Here is a 16,168-nt window from a genome sequence, read left to right on the forward strand (position 1 = left end):
TTTAGACCGGAATCCGTGATTGTATAACCCAAGAAGGGTAACGAGGTTTGCTCAAAGAGGCACTTTTCGATTTTGGCGTAGAGGTGATTTTCCCAAAGACGATGCAGGACCATGCGCACGCTTCTCCGATGAGAGGATAGGTCAGGAGAAAAGATGAGAATATCATCTAAGTACACCACCACGCTAGAGTACAGTAGATCCCAAAACACCTCGTTAACGAATTCCTGGAACCACCGGAGCATTGCAGAGACCGAATGGCATGACTAAATACTCATAATGACCATCACGGGTATTAAAGGCGGTCTTCCACTCGTCCCCTGCGCGGATCCGGATCAAATTATAAGCTCCCCGCAGATCCAATTTCGTGAAGATCCGAGCCTCCCTTAGCCGGTCGAAGAGTTCAGGGATAAGCGGAAGCGGATATCGATTCTTAACCGTGATGTTGTTCAGGCCCCGGTAGTCAATACATGGTCGAAGAGATCCATCTTTCTTCCGAACAAAGAAAAAGCCTGCGCCTGCCAGGGACAAGGATTTCCGGATGAAACCTTTGGCCAAGTTCTCCTGTATGTATTCAGTCATAACCTTGGTCTCTGCTGGGGATAAGGGATACGTTCTCCCTCTGGGAGGGGTGGCTCCGGGGATCAGGTCGATGGGGCAGTCATAGGCCCGGTTCGGAGGCAAAGAATCCACTTCCTTTTTGCTAAATACATAGGCGTACGCTTAGTACGGTGCGGGAAGGCCCGGAAGATTGACTGGCTTAGGCAGAGAACGAGGATGAACGATGGGCCGCAGACAATGTTCGTGGCAGGAATGGCCCCAATGCAGAATCTCCCCTGAGCGCCAGTCGACAACTGGCTCGTGCAGCCTGAGCCAGGGTAATCCAAGGAGGACAGCGTGGGACAATTTGGGCAGGACGTAGAAGGCTATTTTCTCGAGATGAAGCACTCCAATCTGTAGGTTTACTTCAGCCATAACCATGGTGACGAGCTCCGGGAGAGGTTTACCATCAACGGAGGTGATTGCGCGTGGGTCCTTTAAGATTATCTTTAGCTTATCGACCTCTTCTTGCCAAATGAAATTACCAGCTGCACCTGAGTCCACATACGCCTCCACAGATCTACGCTCCCGACCTGCAATAATTAAAGCTGAAAGGGTAAGGGGCAGAGAGGAATTATAATCACCTAGGGAGACCTCCCTTACCTGACCTAGGTGGAGGCGTTTCCCAGCCTCTTAGGACAGGTGCGCACAAAGTGATTGGCTCCACCACAGTATAGACAGAGACCGTTGGTCATCCTCTCCCTACGCCGCTGCTCAGACAGACGGATACGATCAACCTGCATGGGCTCGGGTGCGACACTAGTAGAGGGAGCAGAGGAGCGTGGAATGGGAGCTTGATACAGCCTAAAGGGCTTTTTCTCCCTAGCCGACTCTCGAGCGCATTCAAGAACCGCAGGTCGATGCGAGTAGCCAGGGATATGAGATTTTCCAAGGTGGTTGGGGTATCTCGCCCGGCAAGCTCGTCCTTGATTTTACCTGAGAGACCTCTCCAGAAGGCACCCACAAGTGCCTCATTATTCCATCCGAGTTCAGACGACAATGTCCGAAAGCAGATGGCGTACTGTCCCACCATAAGGGAACCCTGGCGGAGGTTAAAGAGGGCCTCTGTGGTGGACGCTAAGCGTCCGGGTTCATCAAACACTTTGCGGAACATCTCCAGAAAGTTTTGAATACTAGAAACTACGGGATCCTCCCTCTCCCATAAAGGATTCACCCAGGCCAGAGCCTCTCCCTCGAGATGGGACACTATAAACGCCACCTTGGCACGATCTGTGGGGTATTGTTGGGGCAAAAGCTCAAAGTGCAGTCTGCACTGGTTTAAGAATCCCCGACATAATTTAGGATCTCCGCTATACCGGGGAGGCTTTCCCAGATGAGGAGGCGGAGACGAAACTGCGTCCCGGGGTGAGGTTGAGGCGGCCGCAGAGGACTGCAAGGCAAGCAGTCGATCGTCAACGGATGCCATATAACCCAAGATGTGAGACTGGGCGCCGCGCTGCTGTGCGAGCTCCTGATGGAGACTGGCTAAGAGGGGAGCATGCCCAGGGTCAGAGGTTTGCAGGGCGAACAGCCGAGTGTCCATGGATTTCATGAAGGACATTATCCGGGTCTGATTTTCACGTAGGAAAAGCAGTTCCTTCTGTGTAGCGGCCGCTTCACCATCAGGATCCATGGCCTGATAATACTGTGACGTTCTGGAGTGGATAACGCCCGAGAGTGGACCCTCTCGGTCGCGGAACCGGAGCCCCTGGGTCGAGCGCGCCAGGTGATGACCGACCCCTATACAGGGACCGTTAGGGGCAGGACCGCAGAGGACAGAACCGCGACAGCCGGTTCCGAGAGGGACGGCTCAAAGGACTAAGTAGGCCCTAGGACGAACAGGGTGACCGGAAAGAAAATATAGAGTACCTGAGCGGGGTAGCGGGTGAGGAGGAAGCAAGGCAGCAACTACTAGTAGGGACAGCAGGAGTGGCCTCCGGAGGAATAGTAGTGCAAACGTGGAGGCCCCAGTGGGAGATATAAGGACAGACTGGTAAGGGACAGGAGAGCCAGGAGGCAGGAAACAGAACAGGTAGTCAGAGTGCCAGAAGACCGGCTATGGGAGCGAGGAGAGGAATAAGAGGCAGGACAAGGCGGAGGCAGACTGGAGAGAACAGGAAGATAGTCAAACCAGAGGAACTATAGAGTAGCTATAGCAGCCTGCATAACGAGTGAGTATCACACAATCATCAGGCGTCCTCTCTACAGAGAGGATGCTTGAAATACCTTAGGGCCAGGAAGTGATTAGCCGGCACCGCCCCTAGTGACGCCCACCGCCAGCAGAAGAGGAAGAACAGGCGCGCGCCCGCGGCCTAAGGACGGCGCGCAGGGAAGCAGCAGAGCGGGAGACCGGGTGAGAGGACGCGCAGATAGAGGAGCGCAGGCGGGAGGAGGCAGCGGCGGGTGCCGCCGCAGGTGAGGTAACGGCGGGCACCGCCGCCAATGTTACAGCCACGCAAACATCATCAGGTCTATATCAGACCTGGCGCTGCCCTGCTTGTCCCAGTCAGTTCTAGAATCACCAGTGTAGGGAGAGTTGCTGCAGCAATAGGGACAGAATAGGTGGGGCATCAGTTACTGTGGGTATACCATTGTTGAATCCACAAATCCACCTAAACCAACAGTTCTAAGGACTAATTACGGTGGGGTATATAGATATCAGTGATAGTTAGGCAGGCAGTGTATGTGGCTATATATATATATATATATATATATATATATATATATATATCAGTGCAAGGCATGCAGTCACTATATGTAGGTCTATAGGTATCAGTGCTAGGCAGGCAGCCAGTGTATGTGGCATACTTTATTTCACACAGCAAGAGGGTCCATTCCAATACTGTCTGCTGCTGCCTATTACAGATATTGACCGTATATACATAGCCCCAGGTATCATTGGCCACAAATAATTTTTTTTGCTTCTTAATCCTGATTACTTTATTTAAAAGCCATCCAGAGCACTTTTTTTTCTGCATTTGCTTGTTGGCACTGCAGAATACAGCCAGATTCTTTCCATAGTACAGCATTAAAATACATCTATTTTAAACAGGGGTTTGGCCGTCACAGCGATCACATCTGAGTGCGCATACATTTTTACCATTTTTGTGGTACTGTAATGTTTTTTTGCAGTGTCTTATACAAGTTCTTGACACCAGTTTGCATAAAAAAATCTTTACCTACAGGGCACATAGTTTACACTTGGTTTTGTCCACCACACGGATTGCCTATCATTGTGCTCAAGATTGTGCCATTTCAGGGCTCCATTGAATATTTTTTGCTGTGTCTATGCATACTTATTGACACAATTTTGCTGTAAGAAAAAAATTCAAGCCAGATAATTTAAAGTCTGATATCTCCGTCACACGCCTCACCTATCTGTGTGATAAAAATTGGGGCATTTTTTGTGCTTCATTGAACTTTTTTCTCTGTGTCTTAGCCTATTTATTGACACTCTTTTGCTGTTTTAAAAAAAATACAGGCCAGATAATTAAAAGTGGGGGATCTCCGTCACAGGCCTCACCTATCTGTGGTATAAAAATTGGGGCATTTTTTGGGCTCAATTGAACTGTTGTTGCTGTGCCTTAGCCTGTTTATTCACACTCTTTTTCTGTTTAAAAAAAATACTGGCCAGAAAATTAAAAGTGGGAGATCTCCGTCACCGGTCTCTTTGGGCCTTAAAATTGGGGCATTTTTTGGGCTCAATTGAACTGTTTTTGCTGTGTCTTAGTCTAGTTATTGACACCAGTTTGCATACAAGAAAAAGGTGTTGCCTACAGGCCAGATATTTTATACTTTGGTTTTCCCACACACGGATCACATATAAGTTTGCTCCAAAGTCAGTCAGTTTTAGAGAACGTGCAAAATATTGTAGTCCATTTAAAATGGGTAAGGCGCGTGGCAAGGGATGGGGAAGTGGACGTGATGGTGATGGTGCATGCAGAGGGTGAGGCCGAGGACGTGGGCAAGCTGAAATTGTCCCATAACAAATACCCACATCTTCTCACTCGACCGTCCTGTCACAATTACTAGGGGACCACAGCAGCACACCACTATTGAACCAAGAGCAGTGTCAAAAGGTTGTTGGTTGGATAGCGGATAATGCTTTCAGTCACTTTTCCTCCACCATCACCATCTTCCACATGGTCAAGTCTCAGTAGCCGTGAGTCTGGACCGCATATTCCTCACCCTGATCCGATCCTCCTTCCTGCCACCATGCAGAGCGCCCAGAGACAACTAATCCAATACTTGGACACTCCGAAGAGCTCCCAGTGTACTTGAAGCAGGGCAAGAGGAGCTCGCATGAAGTGATGCCCAAATATTTGAGCAGGCACGTTCACATGAAGGCGACGGTGGGAACGTGTCACAAGAGGTGAACAATGATGAGACACAATTGCCAGAAAGTCAAGAGGAGGACCGAGATGTGGAAGTGGAAGAGGAGGTGGTGGATGATATAGTAACTGACCCAATCTGGCAGGAGGACATGCAGAACGAGGACAGCATCACACAGAGGAAGGAAGGCGCAGCACCCCAACAGGCAGGAAGAAACAGTGTGATGTCCGCAGACAGAAGATGGGCAACCTTTCCCCATAACACCAACACGACAGAAGTTGCCAGTACAAGTGTTAGGTCTTCCTGAGTCTGGTTGTTTTTCAAAGACTCTGCCGATAGCCCTAAACAGGCCATTTGCACCACCTGCAATGCCAGCATCAGCAGGGGTAGCAAAACTACCAGCCTAACTACCACCAGCATGATCAGGCACATGGCAGCAAAGCACCCGACTATGTGGGCCAAACCCCAGGGTCCAGGCACATTGTCTGCAGGTGACACCACTGCTTCTTCCGCTGTTGTGCGTGGAAGCCAATCCCCTGTCCATTTTGCCTGAGAAGATGTCTTCTGCCCTGCAGCTGTCGTTTACACACACTCAACTAGCACCATCATCAAGCATGTCCGTGTCCTTTTCCCAGCACAGCATTCAGTTGAACATACCCCAGTCCTTGGAACGCCAGTGGCAATACGCTGCCACGCCCCACAGGCCACCCTACTAAATTCACATATTTCTTGTCTGCTTGCACTCAAGATGTTGCCTTTTAGGCTTGTGGAAATGGAAGCTTTCCGCAACCTGATGACGGCCGCTGTCCCAAGGTACTCGGTCTCCAGCCACCACTATTTCTCCCGGTGTGCCATCCCCACATTACACAAGCACGTGTCCCACATTAGCCGTGCCCTCAACAATGCTGTTACTGGGAAAGTCCACCTAACCACGGACATGTGGACAAGTGCTTGTGTGCAGGGACGGTACATCTCGCTGACGGCACACTGGGTTAACATAGTGGATGCCGGGACCCAGTCAGACCTTGGGATGGAACATGTCCTCCTAACGCCGAGGAATGCGGGCCCTGCGTCAATCAGGGTTGCCCCTCACAATCTACAGCTCCTGCACCTCCTATTCCTCCTCCTTTTCAGCCTCCATCTCTGAAATGAAACATCAGTCACAAGATGGAAGCACTGCAGCACTGCCTCAGCTAAGCGGCAGCTTAGGTGACAAAACGCGTGTTGAAGAGTTGTGGACAGCTCTGAAAGAGCAGGAAGATCTGTGGCTGACACCGCTAAACCTACAGCCAGGCATGGTCATGTGTCAAAATGGCCCGTACCTGGTGGCGGCTTTGAGGCGAGACGAGCTCACACATGCCTGGCCCATGTGCTTTACCTTGCGCTTCAGTAGTTTTTCCAAACCTACCCGGAGCTGCCAGATCTGCTTGTCAAAGTACGCCATCTGTGTGCCCATTATAGAAAGTCAGCTACCTCTTCCGCCGTCCTTGCCATGCTTCAGCATTTTCTCCAAATTTTGGGAGACAGTCATTACTGGCTTGTGACTCACGCTACAAGGAGAACTTTCAATCTCTTCTTCCAGAGGCAGACAGGTGTACTAAAGAAGGCCATTGTTGCAGAATTATTAAAAGAATTCTTATCTGAAAATGCTGGCGGTAGAGGTCACAGTTAGTGCTGAGCGATACCTTCCAATATCGGGAAATATCGGATCGGATTGGATCGGACTGATACCCCAAAAATATCGGGTATCGCCGATTCCGATACCGGAAACCAATGCAAGTCAATGGGACACAAATATCGGAATGAAAATAAACCCTTTCTTTCCTTGCACATCCAGTTCGAGAGGGGGGAAGAGTGTGGGCGGTGCGTGGGTGGAGACTGTGCTTGTCTGTGTGTGCGGGCGGGATCTGTACGAGCCTCTCGGGGGTCTGTGTGCGGGCCTGCCGGGGGTCTGTGCGGGCCTCTCGGGGGTCTTTGTGTCTATGTGCAGGCATCTTCCGATGGGACTACAAGTCCCATCAGGCAATGCCTGCTACAATGAGAGTGATTGACACATTAGCCAATGATGGGACAGTAGTAGTCCCATCATCTGGCTAATGTGTTGAATGTAAAAAAAAGCAAAACACAAGCATACATACTACATACATACAACATACATACAACATACTACATACATACTACATACATACTACATAGAATACATTCATACAATACATACATATAGACATACAGTACATATAACATAGAGTACATACTCACCAGCACTTGTCACTTTGATCCCAGAAGCCAGTGTCATCTGTAAAAAAAATATTAAAATAACAAACAAACAATATACTCCCTGATCCGCAGAAATCCACGAGTGTCCCACGACGATCTCCTGCGGAGAACAGCAGCATCAGCTGATGCGACCGCTCTCTAGGGGCTCCAGGAATACAATGACGGGAGGAAGGTATCCTTCCGCACTGTATTCCTCCACCACTATAAAAAAATAGTCCCTAGTCTCACTTTTGGCATTGCTGTGTGAGAAAGTTCCCACACAGCTTTTGCCATAAAGTGAGACCAGTGAATTATAGTAACCTCTCAGTGATGCACTGCAGGAGCCATTGTCTCCTGTCAGTGTGTCACTGAAGGGCCTATAGATGTCACTGTTCTATAGGGGAGATTGTTGTGGGACACTCGTGGATTTCTGTGGATCAGGGAGTATATTGGTTGTTTGTTATTTTAATATTTTTTTACAGATAACACTGGCTTTGGGGATCAAAGTGACAAGTGATGGTGAGTATGTACTCTATGTTATATGTACTGTATGTCTATATGTATGTATTGTATGAATGTATTGTATGTAGTATGTATGTTGTATGTAGTATGTTGTATGTATGTAGTATGTATGTTTGTGGATTTTTTTTTACATTCAACACATTAGCCGGATGATGGGACTACTACTGTCCCATCATTGGCTAATGTGTCAATCACTGTCATTGTAGCAGGCATAGCCCGATGGGACTTGTAGTCCCATCGGACGATGCCTGCACACACACGCACAACCCCCGACAGACCCCCGGTAGCCCGCACAGACCCCCGACATGCCCGCACAGACCCCCGGCAGGCCCGCACAGACCCCCGGCAGGCCCGCACAGACCCCCCATGGTCACGCACAGTCTCCGCCCACGCACCGCCAACACTCCATTATAACGCATCATGATGACATAATTTCAGTATGCCTAACAGGATGTGCCCACACTTCTTAGGATCCTCAACTGGCTCATTGCATTATGGGAACGTCCGATTCCGGTATTCGATATTGTAAAAATATCGGAACTCAGTATCGGAACTACGATACCGCGAATATCGGCCGATACCCGATATTTACAGTATCGGAATGCTCAACACTAGTCACAGTTCGTTGGACAACCAAGTAGTACAGGCAAGAGAGATACAACTCCAATCTAGCAGAGGAAGGGGAACACTGGCAAAGTTCTGAGTGAGTTTTCTCAGACCTCCCATCGCAGTGGCCCTGAGGTGCGGGGTAGTGTCACAAGGAGTGCCAAGTTTTGGAAGGTGCTGAGGGAGTACCCTGTACCAATGTCCACCGTGATTCCTCTGTGCCTTATAATTATTGGGTATCCAAGCTGGACACATGGCATGAACTTGCTCTCTGCTCTGCCCTGACGCTACCGTGTTGTCAGAGCATGTTTTTAGTGCTGCTGGTGAAATTATATCTGCTAAGCGAATCCGCCTGTCAACTGAAAATGCTGACAGGTTGACTCTTATAAAAATGAACAAGGGCTGGATTGGGCCAGACTTCTGTACACCTCCAAATGAAAACACTGAAATATAACCTTAAATGCACTGTCTTTTTTTGGGAGGTATATTTCCATGCACCACCTCACACTCACACATGGGTATACACTTCCTGATTTTATTTGCTGTTATCCTCCTCTTTTTCCTCATCCTCATCAGCCACCACCACTAGATCACCATGGTGACCATGGCCCGTGATGCAACAGCCACGTTATTGTGTTAAATGGTGTTTATGATGCCCGTAAAAAAAACAGTTTACACAGTATGTCTATGTGTACCCCCCCAGGGGGAAATGTTTGTCAGCCCATACACTTACTGTATGGGTATTACAAGTATAGGAGACCTGCTCCTTTGTAATGGGAACAGATTTTTAGGAGGTCCTCCTACACGTCTTTTCCAAGGGGTAATGTGGTGCGTCCAAATTTGCGGCAGGCCTTGCATTCACTACATAGGCAAACAGTATGGGAGACCCTCTTCCTAATAATGTGAACTTTGTTGTTTGGTCAGCTTCAACAATGCAATTCTCCACTGCCAGTTCTTGAGCCTCAACACTGAAATTCTCCACTGCTGGTTCTTCATGCTCAACACTGCAATGATCTACTGCCGGGTCTTCAGCCTCAACACCTAAATGTTCCACTGTCGGGTGTTCATCCTCACCACTTAAATGCTCCATTGCTGGGTCTTCAGCCTCAACTATGCAATACTCCAATGCCAGGTCTTCAGCCTCAACACTGCAATGCTCCACTGCTGTGTGTTCAGCCTCAACACTGCAATGCTCCACTGCTGGGGGTTCAGCCTCAACACTGCAATGCTCCACTACTGGTTGTGCAGCCTCAACACTTCAATTCTCCACTGCATTTTCTTCAGCTTCAAAACACTGCAATTTTCCACTGCTGGTTCTTCAGCCTCAACACTGCACACTGCAATTCTCCACTGCAGTTTCTTCAGCCTCAACTTTGGGGCAGGGCAGGCCTTGCATTCAATCCATAGGCTAACATTATGGCAGTACCAAATAAATAAGAATGGGAGCTTTGGTTTCATGTGGCCATCCAGGACATCTTTTCAATGGGTTATTGGGATGCGTCCAAATTTGGGTCAGGTCTTGCATTCAATGCATAGGCAATAAAAGTATAGGAGACCCACTGTTTAATAATGGGAACAACAAAGCATAGCCAGCTGATGGCTCTCTAAGAATACTAAGGACAAACTGCTGTCCCTTTAAGAAGATTAAAGTCTGCCTGATGGCCCTCCTCCTTTAACAGTCCCTTCTTCATAAATGAAACAGGATGTGTCTGATAATGTGTCACACACCACATGGCCAGCTAAGATTGTAATATGTTAAAATGACATTTCCAAGTGAATGCATTTGTCTTGGTTGAAAGCAATGCTAAAGTTGAAAAACGCATCAAAAATGCTACGTTTGAACATAGCCCAAGTGGTGGAGGAACATTTTTGCTTTGGGTTATTTATTACCCTGGAAAGGATGTTCCTTAACATAATTCCCAGGAAAATCAATTTTGGTTTAGTTTTTGTATGTTTTATTGTGTGCCAGGAAAAGTGGCATAAGACTCTGACAACATTGTTCACAGCAATGACCTGGGAGTCAGAAATGCTTCCAGGCATCTTCCCCATAAGGTTCCCATGTTATTTCAGCACTCTTCCCATCGATTTCAAACGTTTTGAGACCCTAAACAGACCCCTGGGTGGGGTCGTGGCAAAACCCGGGTTTCCCATAGACTAACACTGTGCTCGTTGCTCGTGTCGAGCACCCGAGCATTCCAATTTGCTCAACCCGAGCAAAGAGCACCCAAGCATTTTAGCACTCGCCCATCACTATAGCTTAGGAGAGTGTCATTCATATATGATTATCATTCTAGCACAGTGTAGTTACTTCATGACTATTAAATGCAGTAAAAAGTTAAAAAAAAAAGTTTAAAAAGGATGAAAGAAAGAAAAAACACAAAAGTTCAAATCACCCCTTTTAGCCCCGTTAAAAATAAAATTGAGAAAAATACATATTTGGTATGTAATGCTGAGTTCAGAAGGGACCAATCTATTAAAATATAAAATGAATTAATCCAAATGGTAAATGGCATAACGAGAAAAAAAAATAAAAAACACCAGAATTATGTTTCTTTGGTGGCTGCAACATTGCAATAAAATGTAATAAAATGCAATAAAACCAAAACATCATAATCAAAACATTATATCTACACCAAAATGGTATCAGTAAAAGTATCAGCTCAGAGTGCAAAAAATAAGCTCTCAAACTGCCCCAGATCCCTGAAAATGAGAATGTTACAGGTTTCTGAAGATAGCAAAAAAAGCAATTTTTTTTATAAACTTCAGATTTTTATTTCACCACTTAAATAAAAAAACAAACTATACATGTTTGGCATCTGCATACTTTTACCTTGGTAATCATATAGAATCATAGAATCGTAGAGTTGGAAGGGACCTCCTGGGCCATCTGGTCCAACCCCCTGCTCAAAGCAGGATTCGCTAAATCATCCCAGTCAGATGTCTGTCCAGCCTTTGTGTGAAGACTTCCATTGAAGGAGAACTCACCACTTCTCGTGGCAGCCTGTTTCACTCATTGATCACTCTAACTGTCAAAAAGTTTTTTCTAATATCTAATCTGTGTCTCCTCCCATTCAGTTTCATCCCATTGCTTCTAGTCTTTCCTTGTGCAAATGAGAATAAAGATGATCCTTCTACAATGTGACAGCCCTTTAGATATTTGTAGACAGCTATTAAGTCTCCTCTCAGTCTTCTCTTTTGCAAACTAAACATTCACAAATCCTGCAACCTTTCCTCATAAGACAGGGTTTGCAGACCGGTCACCATTCTGGTCGCTCTTTTCTGAACTTGCTCCAGTTTGTTGATGTCTTTTTTAAAATGTGGTGCCCAAAACTGGACAATATTCCAGATGAGGTCTGACCAAAGAGGAGTAGAGGGCAATAATGACTTCACGTGATCTAGACTGTATGCTTCTGTTAATACATCCTAGAATTGCATTTGCCTTTTTTGCTGCTGCATCACACTGTTGACTCATATTCAGTCTGTGATCTATTAGTATACCCAAGTCTTTTCACATGTGCTGTTGCTTAGCCCTATTCCTCCCATTCTGTATATGCTTTTTTCATTTTTATTGCCCAGATGTAGTACTTTACATTTTTCCTTGTTAAAAACCATTCTGTTAGTTGCTGCCCACTGCTCCAGTTTATTTATATCTTTTTGAATCCTCTCTCTCTTCTCTAGTATTAGCTATCCCTCCTAGCTTTGTGTCATCAGCAAATTTAATCAGTTTACCCTCAATTCCGTCATCTAAATCGTTGATAAAGAATTTGAACAATACAGGGCCCAGGACAGAGCCCTGTGGTACCCCACTTGAGACATTCTTCCAACTGGATGTGCAGCCATTTACAACCACTCTTTGGGTCCGATCACTAAGCCAGTTATGAATCCACCTAACAGTTGCCTTGTCCATTCCATACTTAGGTCAGTTTTACCACATATTGAGTGTCAGAGACACCGCACTGAACTTGCTCACTGAGCCAGTGCGCGTGTCCTGAGTAAAGCGAACAGTGCTCAAAACTACCTGTGGAGCAGGCAGCAACCGAATAGATGTGTACTTCAGAGCCGCAGGACCTGAAGCACGTGACTGCTAGAGGCGTGGCTTAAACTCCACAGAGCTAGGAGCTGCAAGACAATTCCTAGCAGAGTAACTGCGAGACAAAGTTACCAAGGGGCATAGACAGGGAGAATAGTCAGGACGTAGCCAATGAGTCACACACAAAGATAGCTGCAAGGTACCAGAGGGGTGAGCAGAGAGTAGTCAGGTCACAGGCAATGAGTCATACACAGATAGTTGCAAGGTACAAGAGGGGCGAGCAGAGAGTAGTCAGGTCACAGGCAATGAGTCATACACAGATAATAACGCAGTACAAAATCAACAGGCAAACTCACAACGGGAAACAGAGGCGGGTCAGAACCATATAAACAAGCTATAGCAACAAACAGGCACACGGGGGTCAGCACACTAGGCCAAAGGCAAAAGTATAACTGGCAGGGATTGAAGCTACCCAGGGGTTTATGGAGCTCTCCCAGAACCAGAAAGAGGCCACAATCATTAACCCCAAGTGTGCAGGTCAAAACCTGCACAGAGCTCCAGACATTAACCCCCCGGTGTGCAGCTCAAAAACCTGCACTGGGATCATGACATTGAGCATGATAAATAAAAAAAAGGAAAAGCAATTCTGGAATTGCACTTTGTTTTTTGCAATTTTACCACACTTAGAATTTTTTGCCTATTTTCCAGTGCACCATGTGGCAGAATGAATGGTGTCATTCAAAAGTACAACTCATTCTGCAAAAAACAAGCCCTCGTACATCTAGATGGCTGGAAAAATAAAAAAGTTATTGCTCTTGGAAAAGATGAAAAACCGCCCGGTGGGGAGGGAGTTAAAGAACTCCTCTCATTAAAGTTTTAATCCTTTTAATACTAATACAGTCATCATTTATTATAGCACTGGATACTTACAATTGCTCATTTTGCCTTTCTACCAAGTTAATTCTTCTCTTTTCCTTTAGGTCTACGACATCACATGGTCATAAGTTGAATCTTTCTAAGCTCTATGTAGAAACAGGGAGTCTCTTTACTCTGCAAGATTCATCTTTAGAAATAAAATTCTACATTAGTGCAAAGTGCCTGGCAGGGTGGAGGAGCCTGGTGTTACGGGCTGGCGGAACGCACCAAATAATAAAGATGGTATTTAGGTGCATTCGCAGCCTGGGGTCCACCGTGCAGAGGTGTTATCTGCTGCTCGGTAATGACGGATGCGATATGGCGGTATAATAACGGAACACACGGGGTTAACCTCACACAATGTGTACAGAGGCGGACTCTGTTATCTCACAGAGCTGCACAACCGTCAAATAATAAATGCCGTAGCCTGTTATTGCTCACAGAGCTCAGCAGTGTGAGCACTGGCATATAGTCACAGAACTCAGCCCTTAGACAGCAGGACTAAGTCCCTCTAGACCGCTAGCGCTCGGCACCGTGACTGCGGTGCCAGCAAGGGTTAAATTAATTACGCGTGCAAGTGTGAAAAATATTCAGAATTGAGAGTCCTCAGTGGTTGATTAGAAAAATATTCAGAATTGAGAGTCCTCAGTGGTTGATACCTTTTAGGCTGTGTGCACACGCTGCGGATTTTGCTGCGGTTCCGCAGCGGTTTTGGCCACTGCGGACCCGCAGCAGTTTTTGCTGCGGTGTACAGTACCATGATTCCCTATGGGAATCAAAAACCGCAATGCAGATGGTGCGGAATTTTCCGCGCGGATTATCTGCGGTTTTCAATCCGCAGAAAGAATTGACATGGCAATTCTTTCTGCGGATTCCCCTGCGGTTTGCCATCTCCTCCATTGAGGAGATGAAAAACCGCAGGGCAAAACCGCAGAGCAATCCGCAGGTAAAACCGCAGGTATTTTGACCTGCGGTTTCACCTGCGGATTTTACAGAATCAGCGCGGATGAATCCGCACCTAATCCGCAGCATGTACACACAGCCTTAATGGCTAACTGAAAAGATGGTAACACATTACAAGTTTTCGAGACTACTCAGGTCTCTTCTTCAGGCTACACTAATACAAAATCTGAAGAGTCACATATTTATGCACAATATAACACAGAAAAAATGCAAGTGTGCACAGTGCCACTCAGGTGGACGCCACTAATCGCCCTGGGTTGGGCCAGATAAGGCACAGTTTGCGCAAGGCGTTATACCGGCGTGGCTGTCACTTGCCACAGTTTGATAGTGCCCTGCAGTGGGCGACACCATCAGACGCTAGTGTGCAGACGGCTGGTATGCACTGTGGCGTATAGACTAGCCATTGACAGGATCTGACTCGGACTCTAAAAACTACCAACATACGTATCAAAACGGAAGGGGTTTCATAATGAGTCAGTCACCAGATACATGCATCCATCATCATACACTCCAAACTATTTGAGTCTATGCTAGCAAATGGCCGAGCGGCCATGTGACCCTTTTATAGCATCATCCTTCCCGGACCTTCCTGACCTTCCTGATGGTCCAATCCGAGCTGGAGAAGGACCTGAGCATGTGACCTCCGATCTCCAATGAGAGATCGTCCCACGGGCATGCTCAGTGGACCGAAAGGAGGACTTAGTCCCGGGAGTAGCTCACTGCTGACCAGCATGCGTTGCTATAGCTGGACCAGAGGTGGCAGCAGCAACCAAAACCACGGAGCTAGTCTGGGCAGAACGCCGGGACCGACGAGTCTGCTGAGCAGCCTCCTGTGTGGCTGGAGAGGAATGGGAGACCGCTGAACGCAAGGCTCGGGATTCCTGCTGTGCAGCGACTGGAACCCGACGCCTAACACGTGGCATGGGTCCATGATTATTGGACCCTTCTCAGCCTTAAAATACCAGCCTGCAGCAGCCCCAGAGGTGGTGCATCACATAGATGCTATAACTTTGGTGCTTTGCCTGCTGTGAAGATGAGCTGTAACATTTGCTCTTCCCGGAGACTGTGAAGAGCAGTAACGTTACTGACGTCACCACTCTTCACAGTCACCAGGTCTCACTTAGCTCAACATGAGCCAGTGACTATGATGATCGGTGACATCAGTACACAGTGATTGATGAACAGAGATGTCACTAATGTTACTGCTCATCGCCATTCTTCACAGTCTCTGGGTCTTGCGGAGCCCAGTGTGAGCCAGATTCCAGGAACGTCGTAGTAATCTCTGGACTACCTTGTACCTGTGTTGGAACCTTTTTTGTAATAAATAGGTGAACAACGGACAGTGTCTTGTTTTTATCTCTCTCTTTTCATTTTTTTCAGGTTTCCATTTGCTGGACTATGTCGAATTTCCTGTACTACGTTGGACCTAAATTGGTGAATCAGAGAAAGTGTGGAGGAGTGTTTATTAAAGTAAAGTATTTGAAGTGTGTGCATTTTTTTTTATTACTGGGTTAGTAACGGGGATGTCGGATGGACACCTTTCCATGACTAACACCAGAGCTTGATACCAGCTGTGTTTTTGGACAATTCACAGCTGACATCAACCCCCAGACCTATTACCCGATTTCCACCACACATGGGCAATCAGGAAGATCAAAGGCGAAGCGCAAGAATTGGAGTATCTAGTGTTATGCACTATTTCTGGAGCAGCTGCGGGCTTGTATTTTTAGGTTGTAAAGGGCCTGATAACCTCTGCATCTCCCACTCCTGTCTACAAGACTTTTCACGTGTTGCAGCAATTTTTTTGGAATTAATTACCCACTTCAATTATTCCACAATACCCCAGTTTTAAACGTGCCCTAAAAATGCATTTCCTCAGACTGGTGTATCGCCTCAACATATTTATCTAGCTATCTCTGTTTTGCCCACACAAAATTTTCTTCAAAA

This window comes from Dendrobates tinctorius, unplaced genomic scaffold (assembly GCF_039654945.1).
Source record: "Dendrobates tinctorius isolate UK_male_01 unplaced genomic scaffold, ASM3965494v1 ptg000043l, whole genome shotgun sequence".
Lineage (NCBI taxonomy): Eukaryota > Metazoa > Chordata > Amphibia > Anura > Dendrobatidae > Dendrobates > Dendrobates tinctorius.